The 23,782-nt window shown below is 49.4% G+C and overlaps 1 long non-coding RNA gene across 6 annotated transcripts in view; it reads left to right on the forward strand.

The window, feature by feature from the left end:
* LOC135967504 (uncharacterized) overlaps positions 1-23,163 on the forward strand; it is a 143,310-nt gene extending 120,147 nt beyond the window's left edge. For 5 of the 6 annotated variants that reach the window (XR_012423989.1, XR_012423987.1, XR_012423991.1 and 2 more), the window contains 2 exons: positions 10,842-11,024; positions 18,951-23,163. This is a non-coding gene — a long non-coding RNA (uncharacterized lncRNA). Of the gene's footprint in view, positions 1-31; positions 11,025-13,373; positions 13,414-16,162; positions 16,337-18,950 lie in introns of all 6 variants that reach the window. The other variant, XR_012423990.1, reaches the window with a different exon arrangement.
* The last annotated feature ends 619 nt before the right edge of the window (positions 23,164-23,782 follow it).

The following is a 23,782-nucleotide window of genomic DNA, read 5'->3' on the forward strand; positions in this document are numbered from 1 at the left end:
AGTCACCAGCCTGGAACACCCTCCCTGACAGGTTTGCAAGACAGAAAAACTCCTTGGTTCCTCAAGCTACAATACTGCAGAGTCTCAGGTCACAGCATCCTTACCTACCCTCGTCAGGAACCGTTCATGCTCATCAAGACATGAGAACAAAACTGCAGTGGCACAGTCACACTCAATGCAGACCACCTGCTGCTCACATTCATCGTATTAACACCAAAAAGCCACCGTGGTGGATATCCTGGATGTGGACACTCGGCGGCTTTTTGCTGGAGATGTGCTTTGTGCATTTGTCGCACAACCATCTTGGCGTCAGGAGGAGCTGTGCAGATGGCAGCTGTGCACGTCACAGGGAGTCTCAACTCGCTGGACTCTCAGCCAGCTCCCACTATCAGTGCCCGCAGAGTCCTCTCCTCCGGGAGCACGTGCTTGGACGCCACAGTGGCCTGTGGATCCACACAACAGCACTGTGTGCCCCAGGAGCTTAGAAAGTACCACTGCATCAATGCCTCCACAGGTGAGGCCGGGGGCAGAAGCCAACCTCAAGCAGTTACGGTCCTCCGTGGGGCTGGCGTCCAGGCAGGAAGGCGGCTCAGCGGCTCTCCTCCCACTGTGGAACTTCCTAGGTCCCCACATGAACAGAACCTAAATAACACGCAACGAACAACAGGAACGAGAACACGACCAACAGCTTCTGAGATGAGCAAGCTGGGCTGATCATGAGACACCTGACGGGGACGGTGCCGGAGGCCCTCCCAGTGACCTGTGTGGACAGCGCTGCCAGCATCTCCCTAAAACCAGCCCAAGTCAAGTTAGACTTGAGGCTTTCCAGGAGTGGGTAGATCCCTTCAATCCCACAGTCTGAACCTTCCAGGCCGTGTCTCATGGCCCTCATCTCACATATGGGAACCCGGACGCTGCACCATAGACGTGGCCCCAAGCCCTCGTTCCTTCTTCAACACCACACACTAGTACAGTGAACACTTAGGATCTGGGCATTCACATAAAATACTGCTTAACTAAAACTTCTGATTTAGAACATGTTTAATTCCTACTCACAGAGCTCAAAGTGTTCTGTCCTAGGAGGCGGTAGCTGTAACTAAGCACGAGAGAAGAAGGGATCAGAGTGGTGCCAAGTATTAAATATTCCTCTAAATCTATTCACCAGGTTGCCATGCTATTGTCACCTGCTTCATTTTCTGTCCTTAAAAGACAAAATAGTTACTTTTCAAAGTAGACAACCTGTTTTACTGATGCTTAGCTATAAAGTAGCGAGCTACGTATCCAAAAGGGAGATATGGGAAAACAGAAAATGTCCACAAGCGATCGGGACTGGGGGGCAGTTGCAGCAGCACCTGGCTCTGTTGCGTTGTGAGCCAGCCACGTGGGCTGGACAGCTCACTTAGCCACTGAAATTACATCATCTAAGATTTTGTTTCAGTTACTTTGATAAATTCTCTCTCTTGCTATGAAGAGTAAGGTTTGTTTTTTTTTTGTTTTTGTTTTTGTTTTTTTTTTTTGACTTGGAGTCTCGCTATGTCACCCAGTCTAGAGTGCAGTATTACAATCACGGCTCATCGCGGCCTTGACCTTCTGCCTCAAGCAATCCTCCCGCCTCAACCTTCCAAGTAGTTGGGACCCAAAGGCGAGTTTGATTTCTTTGCTAACGAATTCCTAATTCACCTCGCAGTGGGCCTGTCAAGGCCATATGCCCGGACATCCACCTTGCCGACCGTCCATGTGGTCTCTAAGGTGGATGCACTCCGGTTGCCTGGGCTCTGCACGCGATACTGAGTCTCCAAGTCTGCCGCTGTATAAGGGACTGACAGCCCCAAGCGTCTCGACGCGCCACCTTGAGCCGGGCTTTATTCCACAGGGCGACTCTGCTTCCCGTGATGAGATGCAGCACGTGAGCACAGATCAAAGGGTATCAGCAACTAACCCATTCCCCTGGTACTAAGCAGAGGACCAAGAGTTTAGTTCCTTACTTATTTGCTACGGGCTTGATTCAAAGCAGCTTTCTGGGATCCTGGGGACAAACATCTCCAACTGGTGAGAATTCTGGCTTTAGTAACGGAAGGATCACCTAAAGCCCATTTTGTAACTGCTGTTCTCATCAGAACTTGAGGCCAAAGGGAAAAATAAAAGGGGGAGGCTAAGATCGTGACACCCCAGTTTGCACAAGGCCAACCAGCCTGCTTGAGGGGGTAAAAGGAATAGGATTTTTAAACTGCTGAGTTTTAAAAACGTGGCTGTAGGCTGGGCGCACTGGCTCACGTCTATAAGCCCAGCACTTTGGGAGGCCGAGGTGGGAGGATTGCTTGAGGCCAGGAGTTCAAGACTGGCTTGAGTAACACAGCAATACCCTATCTCTTTAAAAAGAAAAAAAAAGTTATTAAAATAGTAATAAAAAGGTTAATACAATAAATTACTATGTCAACATGGCACCCCCTGCTGTCAGACGAGGTGCAATCTCTGTGGCTGTGAGGTCCGGAGAGAAATGTAACCGGCATCATAGGGAAGGTGGACCCCAAAGCCCCACAACATTACTCCTGTACAGTGTGTTAACCAGCATGAAGTCTCCTCCACAATCAGAAGCCTGGTGTAGAGGAACGCTGCCCACTGGACCTGGGTGGACTCCAGATGCCGGTCGACCAGACAGCCCCACCCTGGGACCCTGCCGGCAGCCCCGACTGGACAGAATGGCCTCATGAGTGTCCTTTCCTGCCACAGGCTGCAGACCCTGAGCCAGTCCTGGCTGTGACTGAGGCTGCGCATAAACGTCTGCGCCCAACAGCTCACCTTTGTACATGACACGCCCAGTCCACCTCATTTCAAATGTTACACTTGCCCCAAGGCGAACACGGATGTTACAGGTTAACTCACTGCATGTGTGCTAGACTTTCCCTGTAAGTGTTCAGACATTGTACGAACCGGATGAACAAACCCCACTTTCCCTGTAAACGTTCAGACATTCCTTGAGCCCGATGAACACACACAGCCAACAAACCCCGGAACGTGTAATGCCGCGGCCTCCTCCCCTCCTGAGGGGCGTGTGCTTACAGCTCCCCCAAGACCACATTTCCCAAAGCACAGAGTGTTACTCTGAAAATAAAACCTCCTTTTTCCTTCCTCTGTACATCTCGTGGTCGTGTTAACAACTATTGCTACAAATGCAGAGAAACGGGGTATCATCCGTGCTGGTCACCGAATTCCTAGCACCAAAGCTTCAAGGCCCCCCAGTCTGAAGGAAGCTTCTATCACCCTAAAGCCAACCCTGGAGACGAAGGCCAAGCTGGGGAAAGGCTGTGTCTCTGCAAATCCACGCCACGGGGCCCTCTGCAGTTGTGTGTAAGGAACTCTTGGTCTGTCCTGGGGTTTGGGGAAATCAGGATGCAAGCAGATACCGTACGCTCTGCCACGGGACCGTGAAGTCTGCGGAACCTCAGAGGAACACGGAGACAAACGGTGGCACGATTCTCACAGGCCGAGCCTCGATGGGCGCCCGTGTCAAGAACACAGACACGCCGGGAGGGGCAGCCGATGCAGGCAACGCCTGCAACTCCAGCAAGCAACAGCGTCTGAGTGTGGGGGTCTCTGGCCAGGCTCCACCACAACTGCCATATTCTGTGACAAAATGTTAAAAATAGGTTTTAACTAGTTATAACTCTAACTTGTTTTACACATAAACAGAACACAGGGTACCAACAGGCTCCAAAATACTTTGCCTAGAACCAAGTCTAGAATGCAGATGGATGCTGCTCCGAGTGTGAGGAGTCCCCTTGTAGTGCCATAAATCCTAGATCTAGGTGACTAAGTGCTCTTCCTAAACCAGACGGCACCATGAGGCTCTGAGGGCACCCTCTGTCCCCAGGCCAGTCCATCAGGCCCTGCAGAAGCTTCTAGAGTAAGAGCCTGTGGATTTGTATTGGACGGATGTAAACCAGGCAAAGTCACAGGGGCTCGTCCTGGAAGCCTATCCATTTACCCACTCATGCCGTGGAGAGCCCTGCCCCCAACTCCACACCCGCAATCACGCTCAACCACAAGAACTGGCTTCTAAGCGCTCAAGCTACTCCCTCTGGACCCCAGACAGACGCTTCTCAAACCATGAGACCCAGAGTAGTCTTAACAGGTGGTCCCAGCAGAACTGACCACTGCATTAATTGATATTTTGTGTGTGGGGGGGTGGTTGTTCTTCTGCCACTCAGGCACAGTGCACCATAAGTACAGTGGTGCTATCATGGTTCACTGCAGCCTCAACCTGCCAGGCTTGGGTCATCCTCCAGCCTTAGCTTCCCGAGTAGCTGGGACCACAGGTGTACATCACCTGTCCTATTTAATTTTTTGTAGAGTCAGGGTCTTGCTATGTTGCCCAGGCTGGTCTGGAATTCCTGGGCTCAAAAGTGAACTGCCCAACTCAGCCTCCCAAGGTGCTGGGATGACAGGTGTGAGCCACTATGCCCAGCCTAGAATTGGTTTTTCTTAAACCTGAGTTTGACACATGAACCCCACTTACATAGATATCAGCACACTCTCACAGCTCGAGAGTTTTCCTGAATCTCGATTCTGTCCGTTCAAGGTCAATATCTAAGAAAGAGTCAGAACTGACCCTCCCTCCGTGAAGCCTAAGAGCAAATGCAGCAGCATCTCAGTGTATGAGGAGACAAAGTAAGAAGGGTGGAAAATACACACTGAAATTCTAGTGCTAGAATCATAATCACCAACACTTTAAGAGGGAATCTGCTTTCCAAAATATGTAGCTGCTGGATTAACTTCAAAGTCACCAGATTCCACAGGCAGTAGCTCACAGGGGCACAGCTTTCTAAGGCCGCACAGCCCGGGACAGCGTAACAGCCTCAGGGCAAAGCAAACTAAACAAAGGCTTGGTTCTCTCAAGGACGAAGGTGCTCAAGTGTTTCCAGATATTCTTCTTCTTCTAAGTAAGTTAGATGCCTCCTACAACACTGTTTAGAGTGCCAGTGTATTCAGAAACATGAAGTTGAAAATACATCTCAGGACCCCAAAATCACTAAGGTAAAGGGACGTCAAGGTGAGGAAGAGCTTAGACCAAACCTGCCTCCCATGCTCTTCCTAACAGAGACAGCTACTGGGGGTGGGGGGAAAAGCCACGTACCTCCCTCACAACCGATCCACAAGGAAATTCCTCATGGACAGAGGACAGAACTCAAAGTCACCATCTGCACACGGAGATAAATGCGGATCTGACTGCTTCCTCTGGAAAGATGCACCAGAAATGCATTTGTCTGATCTACCTGTGACCTGGAAATCCCTCCCCGCTTCGAGCCGTCCATCCTTCCTAGACTGAACCAACGTACGTCTCACATGTATTGATGTCTCACGTCTCCCTAAAATGTGTAAGACCAAGTTGTGCCCCAAACACCTTGGACACATGTCCAGGACCTCCTGAGGCTGCCGCAGTGTGTCCTCAACCCCTCCTAAGGCTGTGTCTATAACCTTGGGAAAATGAACTCTCTATGGATCGAGGACTGTCGCAGAGATCCTTCTGGTTTACAGGAAGCATTCTCTCCTGCGAGTATATCAATGAAATCATGTGGAATTACAAAATGCCACTTTAGTAAAAGCCAAAGGAATTAGGGTTCTATGTGCTTCAAAAAAAAAAAAAAAAGTAACGTTCTATTTGTCAATGGACCATGAAGCCCACACCCCCTTTTGCAGTGAAGATGTCAAATGGGACGAGAGGCCCCTCCTGAGGATGCTACCCTCTGACCCCACTTCCCAGAGTCCAGTTTCCTGCTGCTCAGGGAACAGCAACCCCAGCTTCACGGGGCTCAGGCCTCCAAACCCAACTCCCACCCATGCTGGAGAATCACCCCAGGGACTAGCTAAGTGGCAGGTGCAACTCTCACCTCACCCCCTTAAAGGGGAAAAGGCACCTTCCCGCTCCTCTTCCTGCTGGTGGGAACAGGGGCAGGAGCTGGAGGATCAGGAGTCGGGCGGCAGAACGGAAGCAGCCTGGGTCCCTGCTAGTCAGAGTTGGCAAATGCCAACCATCCCCGACATTCACTTTGCAAATAAATCCTTCTCTTTTGTCAGGTCCCTGGTTATAAGTTTGCACCCATAACTTAAAAAGAAAAAAAAAAACTCAGATTAAAAAATCGGTGTTTGGCTGACAATATTTCAATTATCTTGGGGCCTTGGGTCAAATGATGGCAAAACAGGAAACTGAACGCTGTTATTCAGGAAACTACCTTCCAGCGCCGTCTACCCTCCCAGGCTGTCACCTTATGGTTGTTTGTCTGCTAGATGATTAACAAAACTGTTCTGAAAACCTAGGTGTACAGAACAGACAAGAAGTCAGCTTGGGTTGAGGGGAAGCAGGATAAGACCCCCTTCCCCGCAGGATGGTGGAAGAGGAGGAACCTTCAGCACCTGGGTTTTCAGGATGCTGGATCTCTGAGAGCATCTCTCACAGCTCAAGTACAGCCAGACCCTCCTCTGACACAGCCTGTTCAGGCGAAGGTGGGCACCTGCCCTAGAGACCCACAGCCCTGTGCGGGGCTCAGCTGGAGCTGAACTTGCCTCCCTTGGTAAGAGTCAGGGCCAGGGGTGGGGAGAGGAGAGAAGCAGCAGGCCTGAGGGCCACTGTGGAAACTCCATGCCACGGTAACTCTCGTCTGATGTGCTCCGGCCAAAGCCACGCTTCTCGGAGGGAGTTTCCCTTCACACATCCGGAAATCATCAACATCTAGTCTCCCCACAGAACAAATCCTTCCCTAGGAGGCAGACGCTTGGCTGTAACACGGGGTAATGAGGGGCGCGCCTTCGTGCCCACTCTGTAGTGTTTCCTGTTACCTATTTTACCTTAAGCTACAAATGATTCCCGTTTACACGGGACACAGTGACACAGACAGCAAAGCACATGAGATTCAGTGTGATCCCACACCCGTCACTGCTGACCTCAAGTGCTTTGTTCGTTTTGCTTCTAGAGTTTGTATTCTCTCCCGGGGTTCCAGGCCTGTGGATTCAACCAACCATAGATCAACATATTTTTTAATGTGTTTGTACTAAGCATTCAGACTTTATTATTCATTAAACAACTACTCGCATGGAATGTCCATGGTATAGCTGTTACGAGCAACCCTGACATGACTATCTGCAGGAGGATGTGCATATGTCATATGCAAACACGATGCCATTTTATTGCAGGGACCTCAACGCCCAAAGACCTTGGATTCCATAGGCAGTCCTGCAGCCCACCCCCATGGGCACTGTGGAATGGCTATAATAGAAAATATGGAGGTTTTAAACAGTTATGTACTAAATCTAATCTTTTGTTAAGAAATTAATGTGTATCACTTGTATTATTTGGAAGTCCTTCCTGGCCCAGAGACTTGACATGTTCTTATCTTTTTGTCCACGGATCTAGCCATTCCAGTAAGCTTGTTGAACACAAATCAATTTTACAATTAAATTCTTACAAGAATCACACTCAATCTGTAAGCTGCTTTGGTTTTTAAAGTGAAATAACCAATAGTTTTGCCAACCTGCTATATCATAGAATAACAGGATAAAGCAGCCCCATGGCATGCAAAAACATGGGGTTTCAAAGCTAACCAGTATAAAACACGTTACAAACCCCTAAATATGAAAACGTTTTACACCAAAACAGATATTCCAGAAAAAAACAAGATGTTCAAAAAAGCCCTTTGCAGAACAGCACTTTCCCCTTCATTTTTCACACGGTTTCCTGAAGCTTGTGTTTGGTGATGACCATGAACCAGAAGTAGCGTCCGCTGCAACTACTGTTACGGCAACACAGAATATTAAGGGGGAAAAAAAAAAAAAAAAAAGGCCGGGCGCGGTGGCTCCAGCCTGTAATCCCAGCACTTTGGGAGGCCAAGACGGGCGGATCACGAGGTCAGGAGATCGAGACCATCCTGGCTAACACGGTGAAACCCCATCTCTACTAAAAAATACAAAAAAAAAAAACCAAAAAAACCTAACCGGGCGAGGTGGCGGGCGCCTGTAGTCCCAGCTACTCGGGAGGCTGAGGCAGGAGAATGGCGTAAACCCAGCAGGCGGAGCTTGCAGTGAGCTGAGATCCGGCCACTGCACCCCAGCCTGGGCGACAGAGCGAGACTCCCTCTCAAAAAAAAAAAAAAAAGGACACAGCATATTTCCTATTGATGAGAACAGGTAGAGTGTTATAAAATGAGTGTGTCCTAAAGTCAACAATGTTCAAATTCTAGGTCTCCCACAGACACTAGACGGTAACCGCCAAAGCTTATGTACCTGGCAACGTTCAAGGAGACCAAGTTCAGAGCTGTCACAATGCAGCACCATCCTCACGCGATTATCTCAGGCAGGTTTGAGGGCAAGTGCCCCCGTCACAGTGGGAAAGCTGCCCAGCCCAGCACTTCCTGAGATCACAGACCTTCGCCTTCCCACGTCTTCAATAGTTCCTTTACACCGGGAACCACACAACAAAACCTAAAACACTTCCTCAAATCTCAAGACAGTCTTTAGAGCTCTTTTCCTTGCCCCTTCTCTTACTGAAAAAGCTTATTTTGTAAGCAACCTGTAGTGCTTACCAGGGCTGGGGCGGGAGGAGAGCTAGTGTTTGGTAGACCGAGTTTCAAGCGTGGGGAGACCAGAAAGTTCTGGAGATGGATGGCGGTGATCGCAGCACGACAGTGTGAACACACTTAATGCCACAAAACCATACACTTAAAAATAGAGTGCTGTGTAACTTTACCACAATCAAAAAACTGAGAAAAGTCATCTATAATTACTGTCTCCAATATCTTCCATCCTGTAAGTTACATTTGCTTTCGGCAATCCTCAGAGCAATCATGAAAAACTAATACCCTGTCGTCTCTGAAACGCAAAGTCGTTCAAGGGCTTTGGTTATAGGAAAGTAGCTGGAAAGCAAAGCGTCCGTTAGGCACAGCAGCCGTGATAGGACAAACACACGGTAGGAAGGTGGTGGTCATGCTACACACAGATGGGAAGGGTGTGGGGAGCCACAACACCTGATGCTTGGGAGGCACCTGGGCAGGAGCTGAGAATGTACCAAACACGTTCGATCATGCAACATTCACGGACCCCGAGTCCAGCCACCACCGCTGACATCCACTGTGGCTGGGGTGTCCTCCCAGCCTGTGATGGCTCGCTCCTTCGGTTAACTGCCTTGAATCTACTGGTTCCTCTCCTCATGGGCCTCTTTCCTGTCGTCTTCCTGTCATTTTTCTGTCAGCAAACACATTTCCTGTCATTTTCCTGAACTGACATGACATTTCCTGTCATTTTCCTGAACTGACATGACATTTCCTGTCATTTTCCTGAACTGACATGTCATTTCCTGTCATTTTCCTGTCAGCAAGCACATGCGTCCAGCCTGACCTTGTTGATGTGCTCTAGCGGCCCTGGACTCGAGCCGCACTGTTCCATCAGTGTGGCATTCGCGAGTTACCTCCTGGGAAATGCCAGGTGATGGTAACATCAACCAGGAGGCACAGCTGAGAAGCAGAACGCATGGTGCAGTGCCCAGAACGTCACGTCCTTGAACAGACGCTCCGTATCTTCTCCTCTCCTGCCAGAGCTTCACTGTAGGAAGGCGGCCATTCCTCCAGTGCTGCTACTTCCAACACCGGGGAAAGCAAGCTTCAGAAATGAACGGTGTCAAAGAGGGAGGACCCACCAGCAGGGCTACCGGCAGCCAGACAACCGCAGCCCCAGCATTCCCCAGCCACCATGACTGACAGCCCAGGCTCCAGAAATGCACGGCTTCAACCTTAGGAGTAAAAACCCTCCCAATCCAACTATTATTTTCAACAATGGGATTGAGGAATGAGGTGTTCTAACCCTGCCTCTCTCGACAGCACAGATCATCAGATCCCAGTTCTTATAGGATTGGGGAGTGGGGTGGGGTGGGGTGGGGTGGTTCCTAACCCTGCCCGCCTTCATAGAAAAGAACTTGGATATGATGACCTGTGCTAGATTAGCACTTTGCTTCTGCCATATGCAGTCATCCTCAGCACCAGGAAAAGTCAGAATCGTTGAGTGATGACACCAATACCAACACACGCCGTTCTGCGGCTCTGGTAACTGGCTGCACAGATACAACCCGATAGTGGTGAGGTCTAAAGACATCACCAGTCTTCCCAAGGATTGTGTTCCTGAATATTTTGCGTTTGGAATAACGGTCTTCTTTGCCAGGGCTGAGCCATGCTTCCCTCTCGCCTGTCCTCTGCCTTCACCAGCTTCGTGTGCGCTTCCGGACAAGTGTTTGTGCAGGTGCTATCACTTATTTCCACAGCGAGAATATACACAGACACCACACAGAAATGGGCAACCCCGTTAGGAGCTGTGCAGGGAGATCTAACTCATCCCATGTGCCAAATTCCTGTTGCCATGGAAATTAAAACTAACTAAACTAACGTTGCTATGATCTCATCTCTTACTGTACCACTAAAGATCATCTGGGTAAGAGGAATGTGCCTCTGCATAGCATTCAGCTCACATTTACATGTCGGTTTTTCCTGAATATGGTTATGTGAGATAGAAATCAGTAAGATGGGGTGTAACATACAGTATAGGATCGTTGTGTCTCCTAGCCTCAAACACTTCAAGATCCTCAGAAAATGAAGTTTAACTCTGGGGACGTGAGTTACATAGTAACTTGTTTTGGATACTATCATATCAACACCAAATAACTTCTTGAATTCCTTTTTAAATTGAAAAGCAATTTACAAAGCACAAAAGCCCCAATATTAAAGAATACAATTCAGTCTTTTTAGCATATTCTAAAAGCTGCACATCAACCACTAGTATGTAATTCCGGGACTTTTTCACCACAGGCCAAAGAAACCTTGAACCCATTAAGAGTCAGCACCTGGCTCCTTCCTTCTACCAGCCCCTGGCAATCACCAGCCAACTTCCTTTTCTCTGGATTTGCCCATTCTGGACACCTGTTGTGAGGAGAATCGTACAGTGCATGACCTTTGGTGTGACCTTCGGTGCTGACATCTTTCACGTCTAAGGTGAGTGGAATCTCAGTGAGTGACCGGTTGACAGACACCTGGACTGTTTCTACTACTATGAATAATGCTGCTGTGAAGATTCAGGCATGACATACTTTTTGGAAAAATGTTTTCAGTTTTCTTGAGCATATGGCTAGGAGTGAAATTGCTGGGTCGTACGGTGATTTCATGCTTTTCTGAGGAACTGTCAGACTTTTCCAAATCAACTGCACCATTTTACTTCCCCTCCCACTAGCAATATATCAAGATTTCAGTTTTCCCCAATTCACCAACATGTCACTGTCCAATACTGGGGTTTTACCCACCCATCACGGTGGTTGTGAAGTGTTATTTCACGGTGGTTTTGATTTCCATTTCTAAGATGACGAATTCTGCTAAACATCTCATGTGCTTTTTAAGGCATTTGTATGTCTTTCTTTGGAGAATGTCTATTCAAATCCTTTGTCCATTTTTAAATTGGATTTTTATTAAGAGTTTTTGAATATATTCTTGATATCAGGTCCTTATCGTGATAATGTATCCTGTTCTGTGGGTTGTCTTTTTACTTTAATAGTATCCTCTGAATTGAACATTTTTAATTTTGATACCGTCTTTTTCCCTTCAGTTGCTTGTTATAGCTCTAGACGTCTCAGCCAAGGAAACATTGCCTAATCCAACCTAACAGTTTCTCCAGGATTCTCCCCTAAAGGTGTTATGAGCTGAACTGTCCCCCTCCCCCAAGATTCCATGTTAAAGTCACAACCCCAGAAACCCAAAATGTCACTGTATTTACATACAGGGCCTTTAACTTGGCAATTTAGGTCCCCTAAGATCTTAAAAGTAGGCCCTGATCCAGTATGACTGGTGTTCTTTTAAGAGAATTTAGACACAGTCCTCAGTGCTGCATACACGTAAGAGAAACCTGTGAGGACACAGAGAAGAAGCTGTCTACACAGCATGGGGTGAGGCCCCAGAGAATCCAACCCTGCCCTCACCTTGATCCCAGGCTTCCAGTCTCCAGAAAAAAGGAAATAAGATGCTATTGTCTAAGTCGCATGGTCTGTGGTGTCCGTTATGGTACCCAGCAGACTGACAGAATGGGTCTCAGTCAGCTCCTTACATTGGAACCATGTTGAGCTTTGCATGTAGGGTGAGGAAGGGTCCAGTCCATCCTTTTCTATGTGGATACCCCAGTTGTCCCAGCACCATTGAGTTGTGAAAGGAAAAAAGTAAAGCAACCCTTGCTGTCCTCTCTCCATCAACAGATTAGAAGATACACTGAAGAATCATGGACAATTTTGTCGGTTTAAGCCAGTGGTTTTCAAACTTTTTGGTCTCAGGAACCCTTTGCACTTTATTAAAGAGCACAAAAAAGTTTTCTCATCAGGCCGGGAGTGGTGGCTGCTCATGCCTGTAATCCCAGCACTTTGGGAGGCAGAGACAGGTGGATCACTTGAGGTCAGGAGTTCGAGACCAGCCTGGCCAACATGGTGAAACACCGTCTCTACTAAAATACAAAACTTAGCCTGGCATGGTGCTGAACACCTGTAGTACCAGCTACTAGGGAGGCTGAGGCAGGAGAATCGCTTGAACTCAGGAGGCAGAGGTTGAAGTGAGCTGAGGTCACACCACCGCACTCCGGCCTGCGTGGCAGAGCAAGACTCCGTCTCAAAAAAAAAAAAAAAAAAAAAAAAGAACATAATTTAGTTTCTTTTACAAGGATAAAGTCATTACATCTTAACACAGTCTTAAAGAAGAAACCATTTTCCAAAATAAGCAGCAGCGTGGCAACAGTTTGTGCTACTGTGAAAACACCTAACATCTCTGCACCTCAGACAGCAGGATTCTCATGCCTGCATCTGCGTTCAGTGGGCTGCAGAGCCATGGCTGAAGTTTATGAAGAAAGTCCGACCCCATACTGATATACAATTAGGAAGCAGTATTTTCATTGTGTTTTCAGATCATTTTAGGTATTCTCTGCTGCCAAATGTAACAAGTGGCACTTCCGTACAGGCTGTCTGCAACACAGAGTCTGTGCTCTGGTCGACGGGCCTTTCTGCCCCAATTCCTTCTAAGTCGACTGGTCCGTCTTGCACTTGAATGGCTTTTACCAGCACACGATTTTGTAATCACACATTGGTTAGAAAATACTGGTTCAGAGTTATGAGCGGCTTCCACATTTCATTATATGTCCAAAAAAAAAAAAAAAAACAAACAAAACCCCACATCAGTATCACCATTGATCACATGAGAAAGTGGTGGACACAAGATTTTTATGTTTTAATATTCGCTGGAAAGCTCAAATGTCTATCATTGGGAAAAATGTAAGGTACTTTCCTTGAGATGAAAGTCATTTTGTTCATTTTTCAGGCCACACCTGCAAATACCTCCATCTGAAGTGGCATCTTTTGTAAGTCATTCTTTATATAAAGGCGGCCGTTAGTGGAACAAGTGGTTCTGCAGGTTCATAGTTCAGAGGCACCAGTGCTCTCCCAAGAGATAACCATAAAATCCGCAGAAGACGCACCTGTGCGCACTTCCTGTTTCTCACTCAGAACATTCCAGAAGGAACCCTGAATCCCAATGCCACAGCGGGACTGAAGTTTGCTCTCACCCACACAATAAACCCAGGGAGCTCCCCCAGCCCCCACCCCGAGGCCACAGCCTTGGTCCTCTATCTGGTCTAGGGGGGCTCCTGCAGCTCCAGCCTAACAGGGAACAGAAGGCACCCACATGTCACAAAGCCCTCCCAAGGCCCAGCGAGCACTTCTGCTTATGTGCCAGCCAAGTGCGTTTGACAATTCTACAGCCAGCTGTACGGCAGGTAGCGAGGTACCCAGCAAATACTCAGGGCTCACGTTACTAAGGAAGGTGCACAGCGAGGTACCCAGCAAGTACTCAAGGCTCACGTTATGGAGGAGGAAACCAGGCAGATAGTGAGGTACCCAGCAGGGTTCACGTTACCCAGGAGGAAAGGAGGGTAGAGACAAGGGGGCTGGAACAGTCTGTCATAACCTTTAGCATTTACAAGGCTCGCTGAAGATTATCCGATTTGATCGTCACAACAGCTCACAAGATAGGCAGAGGCAAGACTATTTTCACTTCATAAAAAGAGATCCCGAGAACTGATGATGACCACGTGCTCTTCCCACAGGCTCCCAGAAATCCTCCTCAAATCATCTCTCAGTTGTATACATGTGATAATATCTCAGTCACGTCCCCTCTCTGCAGGGGAATTTTACTGCCGCCCTGCTGTTCCTTCGCACCCCTGCCCTCTCCTGCATTTCAGCCATGCCCACCATCCATGGGGAGTCTGCACCACCCCACCCCCGCTGCTGCTGATGGCTTGGGTCACGCTTACCTTTCATTTCCACCTACAGGGACCTGTTCTTCCTTCAAATGCAGCTCAAACTCACTCATTGTGTGAAGCCTTTCTGTCATGTGTAAAATCAGTCTGTGGAACGCTTCATTTAGGAGGTGCTTATGTTGCCTCATTGGCTGTGATCAGGACCAAATTCTGAGCAAACCAGGTGGTCCCCTCTCCCCATCTCTGCTCCAGTGCACTTAAAACAAGGATTCCTGGAAGCATCTTTTTAGTCCAATTCATGCATGAGTCTGCCCCACACACTGCAGAAAAGCCCTGGTGGTCGGTGGTCAGGGCTCAGGGCCCCCCAGGTAGGTAAGGAGAGCTTAGTGCCCTCTCTGGAGTTGTCGCTCAGAGACCCACGGCTGGAAGGGAAGAAACTTGCATCCTGTGAAACATCTAGGCCCCGAGACCCACTCAGGAGTGGAAAACGGGGAAGGAGCCTTGAACAGACCCTCGGGAGGGCAGACAGTGGGAGCCACGGAGGCCACCAGGAAGGAGGGAGGCAGGCAGTGAGGCCACAGGTGATGTGGCCGGGAGGGAGGTGTTGTGACCAGAGGTGAGGTGGTGGGCGGATGACACGGCGTGGTGTGGGGAGGAGATGTGGCCAGGGCAATGTGGCCAGGGAAGAAGACACAGCTGGAAGGAAGCGACAAGAGGGGTCTCCAGGCCCCAGACTGTGCCTGATTTATAGATGACATTTTACTTAAGATGTTATATCTAACTTTAAAGAAAAGTAGCAATTTCGACCCTTGTGTACATTTAAAGCACGGTACAAATTGAGCACATTTCCCAAACCAAAGAACAGGGCATTGAAGAAAAAATTCATTTAAGATCAGAAATAAAGAGATCCTACAGCTCTTCCAGTCCAATCCCCACCCTAACGTGAATGGGGGGAAAAGGAAGTAGATTCTAGTCAGTCAGCATTAAAGGCAAAACCGATCCACTTTACTTTCTAGACAGAAAACAAGAAGCTCATCAAGGAATCCCTACAAACAGTACCTTTAGTAGTTCCCGAAATGCAAAATTCACCTACAAATTAAATCAACTGCTAAGTGTGTATAGAGTAATTTTTTTCATTATTGCCTTCCTCATCTGCAGGGGCTTTTTTAGACCTTGTTTCCCCTTAATTGCCTCCAACACCCAGGAAATTTAAACCCCACAAGTAAACTGTGTCTCGATTCATGCCCAGCGTCCTTTGGAGCAGAGAGTCCGTTGCTCTAAGACGTTCTTGTCACCTAAGCACCGAGTACAGCCTGAGAACGCACAACACGCACTCACACAAACTCAGACAGTCAACAGGTGAGATACGGCACATGAGGAGGAAGACAAGATAAATGAGCTTCACTGACACCCCAGATCCGACAAGAAATGACACACGCAGCCTGCTCTGGTGCAGGTGACTCCTGGAAAACAGCCAAGGACAGCATTTGGAGAAGCAGCACCGCAGGCCAGGAGGGTCTGGGGGCTTAAGAAGGGAGGGGCGCCCCGACCAGGTACTGGGGGATTCAGAAGGGAGGGGTGCCCCGACCAGGTGCTGGGGCTTCAGAGGGGATTGGTGCCCCGATCACTTCCTGGGGGCTTCAGAGGCAAGGGGTACCCTGACCACGTGCTGGGACTTCAGACGAGAAGGCACCCCGACCGGGTCCTGGGGGCAGCAGGACAAGCCCAGGGTTCCGTCGTCACTTTTCACTCCCTACTCCCGAATCTCGCCCTGAAGTTGCAGCCAGTCCAGATATTCATTTACCCATAAAATTAAGTATCTGTGAGTAACACAAGCCACTAATCCACACAGATCTGAGTCTACAGATACCTCCCAGAGACGCCACCATCCCTTCTGGTAGAAGAACAGCCCAGGGGCCCACGCTGCTAGGAAGGGAGACTGTCTCCAGCCTGACGCTGCAGAGTCCTCAACACAAAGTCTACCTTCTGGAACCATGCCGTCTCCTACAGAGGCAACTAGGGGCATGTAGGGTTTTTTAAAATCTTTTTTTTTCTTAAGACAGAGTCTCCCTCTGTCACCCAGGCTGGAGTGCAGTGGCTCGATCTCGGCTTGCTGCAACCTCTGCCTCTCGAGTTCAAGTGATTCTTCTGCCTCGGCCTCCCGAGTAGCTGGAATTACAGGCGCCTGTCACCGCGCCAGACTATTTTATTTGTATTTTTAAGTACAGATGGGATTTCACCTTGTTGGCCAGGCTGGTCTTGAACACCTGACCTCACATGATCCACCCGCCTCGACCTCCCAAACTGCTGGGAATACACGAATGAGCCACGGTGCCCGGGCCATATAGCTATTTAAATTTGACTAAAATTAAATAAAATTAGAAGTTCTCATTTACACTTCAAGCATTCAGTTACCCACAGGCGGCCACTGACCAGAGGCTGGTAGAGATGTCACACTCCACACTGCAGAAGGATCTAGGGACGAAATGGCTCTAAGATCATCTCAGAATCTTTATGTTGAAGCTACTGAAGTTTTACTCTGATTATTATAGACATCAGCATTCTCCCACTTAAAAATGTCAGTGCTATTGCAATGATCAGATCTGTGACTTCCCATCAGCTCTTCTCTTCCTGGATAGATAACTGTAGAGCATCTGCACTCTGCCTCCACACTAAGGGGTAGTAGAAGGCTCCGTGTAAAATCAGGGGGAGAAAAAAAAAATGAATCCCTAGTCCGCCTCCCCCCCTACGATTTTGTGAAACTCCTCTTAATATGCAGAATAACTGCCAGAGTTGCAATAAAGAAGCATCCCTTGACCAGGAAGCAGCAGGGAAGCAAGAGGAGGGAGATGCAAAGACCCTCCGTTCCCTCTGGGACCCCAGGCCCAGCCAGGACTGAGAAGGGCCGCACAGCCCGGCAGACCCGCACACCTGATGCGAACCATACACACGGCTTCCCTGGGCCTCGGTCCCCTGCTCTGCCCTCACTGGCCACTGTGGCTCTGGGTAGAGGCAGCTCCCTGAGCCCCAACACCCACAGCCAGTCCCCTCCTTGCAGGTCTCAGCTGTGCTCTCACTGCCTCCCTGACGCTTCTCATCATCCGCGTACCGTGTCCACTCTACCCCACAGCCCTTGCTACCGCCCACCCCACCACGGAGCCAAGCACACAGCAGGTGCCCAAGATGCCCCAGTGGGCGGGCATGCCAGCGTAGGGCTTGGAGTTCCAAGGGCCTCGTCCCGCATACCACCACAAACGCCACGGAGGCTGTGGAAGGGGTCCAGGTTTCAGGCCTGTACTCAGCTTCTCCTGGCCCCCGAGGCCAAGAACCTAGCAAGGGAGCGCAGCCGGAAGCAGGGTCCCAAACCCCCTTCATGCTCCTCAAGAGGAAGGGGGCTTCGGGGCACAACCCCACGAGCGTCTTCCTCCTGCCAGGCTGCCTGTCACAGCCCCGACACCTTCACAGCAGGGAAACCCACTCCTGTGAGGAGAAAACCACCAAGTACAACGGGAGCCACGTCCCCCGCAGCGTCTGCTGAGCCCAATAGCGACAGCAGCAGCCGGGCCCCCACTCAGCACACACCGACTCCGAACCCGCCACGCACACCACAAGGCCGACCATCTTGAAGCTCAGCTTCCACTCGTCAGGGCCCTCTTCCAGGAGAGCTCGGCATGTCTATCTTCCCTGGGATCACAGAAAGGAGTGGGACCCAACCCCGAGTGTGCACAAAGTTAAGCTCCCACTAGCTGTGCAGACAACCTCCCTGGCCCTGGACTGAGAAGGGGCCAAGCGCAAACAGCCATATTTTGCCCGCACAGGTACGGAATTCCGTCAGCTCTCTCAATGAAGTCGTGACAGGTCAACTCCAGGCTCCTCAGTGCTCTGGGGTTCACCTCGGGCCACTGCACCTTTGAAACGTGGCTGTGGACTCCTCTAGGGTGCTCACTTTCACGGCCCATTTCATTCAGACACTGCAGGCCCCTACCGTGATGTCAATACCCAGGACACCCCTGCTGGCATCCTCTGAGATGCTGCTGCAGCTGCAGCTGCAGCTGCAGCTGCTGTGATCTGAGAACAGCCCTGCACAGGCATCAAAGGGAGGACTTCTCAAGTCTCCTCCAGGGGCAGTGACTACCGCTTTGAAAGACGTTGCACTGAATCCTGGGTGAGCCTGGCTTGGTCCGCAATCTAATCCGGGTTGCTGGGGAGACACACTCTGTTGTAATTGACAGAGGCTGTGGGTGGCAGCTCTACCAAGACTGATAATTGCAACTAGTCTGAGATTTACTATCCATACTTTCTATTTGATGTTTCAAAGGAAAGCATCGTGAAGTTCCAGTAGCAAGGAATTTTCTACAATCTATCACATTAAGATACAGCAGAAATGTAGCTAAAATGTTCATAGCGTCTATGCAGAGGAAGAGATGGGTCTATTTCAGGAAAAGTGCTTGCTGGCTTTTTAGAAACATAGTGAAATCCCTGACAAGTAAAAGGTTGTTTATACTTTTTCTTTGGAACAGAGGGAAAGTTCTTTCTTATTATTTGAATACATTAGCTATATTTAAGTGTTCTGGTAGACTGAGTATTAAATATTCAAAAGGAAGTAATTCTGTTCGGTCTATTTCATTCTTTAAATGTAGCTTTCAAAAACTGACAAATACCTGGCCGGGTGCAGTGGCTCACGCCTGTAATCCCAGCACTTTGGGAGGCCGAGGCTGGTGGATCACGAGGTCAGGAGATTGAGACCATCCTGGCTAACACGGTGAAGCCCTGACTCTACTAAAAACGCAAAAAATTAGCCTGGTGTGTTGGCGGACACCTGTGGCCCCAGCTACTCGAGAGACTGAGGCAGGAGAATGGCGTGAACCTGGGAGGTGGAGCTTGCACTGAGCCGAGATCACACCACTGCACTCCAGCCTGGGCGACAGAGCAAGACTCCATCTCAAAAAAGAAAAAATAAATAAAAAGTGGAAAACACCCCATATCTGCCCTGGCTCCGGCCATCTCCATGGAGTGGACAGAGCTTGAGAAAAGCTCACTGTGGAGGCGTAGAAGGCCAGGCCAGGCCGGGCCGGGCCTTTGCTCAGCAGATGAGCAAGAGGGTCAGCCACCCTAGTGAAGAAGCCCATGTTTGCTATGTTACTGATGATACCCACATAAATTTCTATTTGCCTCCCACACAGACCTGGGATCTATGTTTGAGCAAGCGACTCATACCAACAGTCCCTCCATGCCATCATTTCCCTGACCTCCCCCAGAAAAGCCAGGCCAGGCAGCGTCCCCACACGGGCACTGGGGCCCAGGAAGATCCTGGTCCTGCCCCTCTTCTCTCTCGTCCCTGCAGCACCCTGGCTTGCTGTGGAAGCCCAGCAGTGCTGGCTGAACCCACGTTCACCTGGGGCATTCAGGAGAAGCCTCTGTGCAGAAATCAACTGGGAAGTAGGATTGTGTGTGCTGGCAGGTCACTCGAATGGATTTGCAGAACTCAGTTTTCAACACAGGTGCGCCACCAAGTCCCTCAAGCCCTTTGTGAGCCTAGAGCCACAGAGCCATTTGCGGCATTCTCACAATCTCTAACAACCCTGCACAGAGGCCCTGTTTTTCCAAAGGACCATATAATTTTCCGTGTAGACAAAGTTTGACATAATGAAATAAAGTGAAGTCACCACTTCTATTTTCTATTAATCCATTCATTCAAACAAGTATCTCTTGAGTATGTGCATCGAATACTGTGGAATTAGGATTTAGTCCATGCCTTCAAGAAATATACATCACAGAAGAAAAGGTATAGCTTGTAACTAACAGTGCTGAACAGGCAAGAAATAAACATCATAGAAGGAAAGGTAGAGCTTGTAACTAACGTCATAGAAGGAAAGGTGTAGCTTATAACTAACAGTGGTGAACAGGACAGAATTTCACAGGCTCATCAGGAGCCACCGAGGAGGAAGCCATGATTCACATCCACCTGCAGTAGATAAATGTTTCCCGGATAAAGTAACTTTTCTACAGTGATATCTGCTCCTTATTGTTTAATCCTGCTCGATAGGGTATTAAATTACCACTTTATGTGCTGCTTATATAAAATACATCATTGTCAGGGGAGGTTATAAAATAATACTTCACACAAGCTTGGGCTGTGAATGGTGTGAGGCAATGAGACGATGTGTTCCCCGTGTTCTCGAGACGCAGAAGGGTCAAGACCCTGCTTCCCTTCTCCTCCCCACCGCCCTGTTCCCAGATGAGGGGTGGAGGCAATGCCGCCGGGCAGTCCTAGAGCTGGCTCCAGGGCCAGGACAGCACGCCCAGACTCTCTGTGCCCCATGTGATAAATACAGACTATGGGGCAATCACCAATTTACCTGGCAGTGGGGAGAGTCCTTCGTCAAAAGCCTGTGCTTCCAGGAGCCAGGACAAAGCAGGAGCCCCTAGGAAAACAGTTCCGGGTGCTCCTGAAACCTGGGCAGAGTCACAGTCTGGCAGGAAGCACCAGTGATGCAGGTGTGCCCAAGACTGGGAGGATGGCCAGATGCCTGGAGACCAGACCGGCCTGCAGGAGATGACCACCTCTCTCTGGTTCATTAGAGACAGACAGTCTGGGCTTCACTTTTGTATGTGGAGTCTCACAGTACAGAAATGTCACAAAGGGATTAGACTTCGTATACCCCAATTTTTTTAATTTAAAAAACACAATTATTTCAACTAATTCTAAATCCAACAAAGAAAAATAAATAAGTATATAAACGCATACCTCCAAAATGTAAACCACAATCTCTTTACCCATAGGAGACCCAAAATTTTGTTTACCTTTTCTTCAGTATTATCACTTTTTTTTTAAGCCATTACTGAGGTGTCTCCTCACCGCCCCATGAGGAGGTTCATGGGCTCTTCAGGGCTCTTTGCTGTTTCATCGTTTTTTAGATTTAAGGGCAGGATCATTTTCCCACACTTGCTTGCTTCCCTGATCACCAATTTTTCACAAGGACATCATTGTGCCTCAGAAAACCTAGTAACTGAACTTCATTAAAAGTGAAAACAATAAGGACGTGTTGGCTGCTATGACAGCATCCTCAGTCACCGAATCTCCCTGGGGGACCCGACACACCCCCAATCTCCTTGGAACCCCAGCATGCAGGTATCGCTGCGGCTGACAGGACTGACCTACCCTGGGGGGGCATGAAAGCAAAGAGAAGAGAAAGCAGGTGACTCATTTAGGAAACTTCGGTGATTCTCTCGAGTCACGTTTCTCAAGGTGTCAGGGGACAGCCACATGCAGGGAACCTCCTTGGCCTGGCAGGTGGCAGACTCCTGGGACCCTCCTCAGACACGTTAATCGGAGAATCTAAAGGCGGGTAGACTCTGAAAAGTATCTGTAAAGGAAGGACTTAGCTCTGCTGTGACCCTACTACACATGGGGTCACGCAGGATGCTGCTTCCGGCGTCCAGTCTCCATTTCACTCTCCTGGGAGGAACACCCGTCAAGTCACAGAGCACGGTCTTCAGCGAACACCTTCCTGCGCGACCTCCACTGTCTCCCAGCCCTGCAGGAGTAGCCGCCGAGTAGGGGAAACAAGTCTTTGCTCCTGACCCGGCCACCTTGACGCTGGGCATAAGACCAGCACTGCTACGTCTCTGGGGAAAGGAGCGGCCCTGGGCAGGAATGCACTTGGCAGCCCCGGGGAGTGGCCAGGTATGGACAACCAGGCCTCTGCCCGCAGACACGTCAGCACAGCATCCTGGAGCAGAACTTCCAGCCCAGCTGAGCCTACAGATGGCTGCAGCCCTGGACAGCATCTTCACAGTGACCCGGGGGACTGGGCCAGAGCCGCTCAGCAGGGCTGCCCTGAATTTCCAACCTGAAAAAGCTGTACAGTCGTACGTGTATGTTGCCTTAAGCCCCTAGGTTTTGGGGTCACTTGTCACACAGCGACAGACAGTGGATGTGCACGGACTCCCAAGGCCACGATGGCCTCTGCCGGCCTCACCCGGGCTGTCTCATCTGTTCCCGTGACATCACGTTTCTCAGAGCCAAAGGCTGCCAGGGCCCCCTCTTTTCTTCACGACGTCGTTACAAGCTCACGATACAAACTGAAAATACCCAATATGTAAAATACAACGTATGACGCAATACAGGGTGAACGCGCAGGCACATACACAGGAGAAACAGGCGCATGCGCGAAACAGGTGTATGAACACAGGAACAGGTGTACACGCATGAAAGAGGTGAACGTGTGAAGGTGTACACGCGTCAAACACGTGTGCATATACACATGAAAGCACCAGACATGAAGGGCTGTCTTTGGGAGCCTAGTTTTTAGACATCTCCCTCACCCTTTTACATCTGCACGATCACAAACACAGCACACCACAGTACTGAGGGGAAGCCCCAGCTTCTCATGGGGGCACATGAGGCTTTTTATTTATGCCACAGGTTGCATCACTACATCCTAGAACTGCAAGGCCCCCCACTGCCAGGACTGAGTCAGGTCCACCCTGTGCTCCAAGGACCAGGCCGCCTGCCAGCCCATACGGACCTGCCCCTCAGATGGTGCTGCTGCTTCTAAAACAGAGGCTCAGCCCCACCCAGAGACCTGCAGTACCTGTTATTAAATCAAGACTTGGCTGTGGGTAAACGTGAAGATTTTTATTAAACATGACTCTGGAACATTCAAAGGACCATAACTGAATGCTCCTTTCACAGCCACGGCGTGTCCAGACGCTCATGGAGAAGGCCAGGGAGTGGGAACCCACGGAGCCCCGACAAAGCAGACTCGGAGCTGAGTGGCGCAGTTAGCACCGATTTTGTTTGACACTTGCCTTTTATATTCAGATTAAAGTAAAAAACAACACGCAAAAGTAGCTCACATTCTATTTCAATTCTCTATTTTTGTAGTAACTGGGCCCCTTTCCCTCTGCTTTCCCAGCCAAGCGATAAATAGGCCCAGCTGGGATTTGTCAAAGTCTGGACCTCTGTTGTAGAGTAAGTGAGGAGGGTAGGGAGGGGAACAGGAGTGGTGAGGAGGATTGGGGGATAGGGAGGGACAGAGGAAAGGAGGGAGAGAGAGAGAAACCCCCGGAGGACTGGAGGCAGGAGGGATGCTCCCTGGCAGCCTCAGGTTCCCCATTCCAAGGTAACTGAGCTGGCATCACGCACGCGGTACCGTCATATGACTTGGCTGACACACACCAGAATGACAACAAAATGCTTGAGGAGAAGACTAAGCACCAGCATCTTCAGATTAAGGTAGTGTCCCGGTTTCACGCTTGCCTTGTATGACATTGTATAAATTGTAAAGATAACACATTTTCTTACCAGCCACGCTGTTCCCCAAATACTAACTATAACAAAGATCAGACAGCATCTGAGTACTGAGCGTGTGTTAAGCCCCGTGAGGAAGGCATCATTTACTTTGCTAGAGAAAGAAACAGGCTCTGAGAGAAACTTCCTGAGGCCAGGCAGCTGTCTCCAAACCCA

This window comes from Macaca fascicularis, chromosome 15 (genome assembly GCF_037993035.2).
Source record: "Macaca fascicularis isolate 582-1 chromosome 15, T2T-MFA8v1.1".
Lineage (NCBI taxonomy): Eukaryota > Metazoa > Chordata > Mammalia > Primates > Cercopithecidae > Macaca > Macaca fascicularis.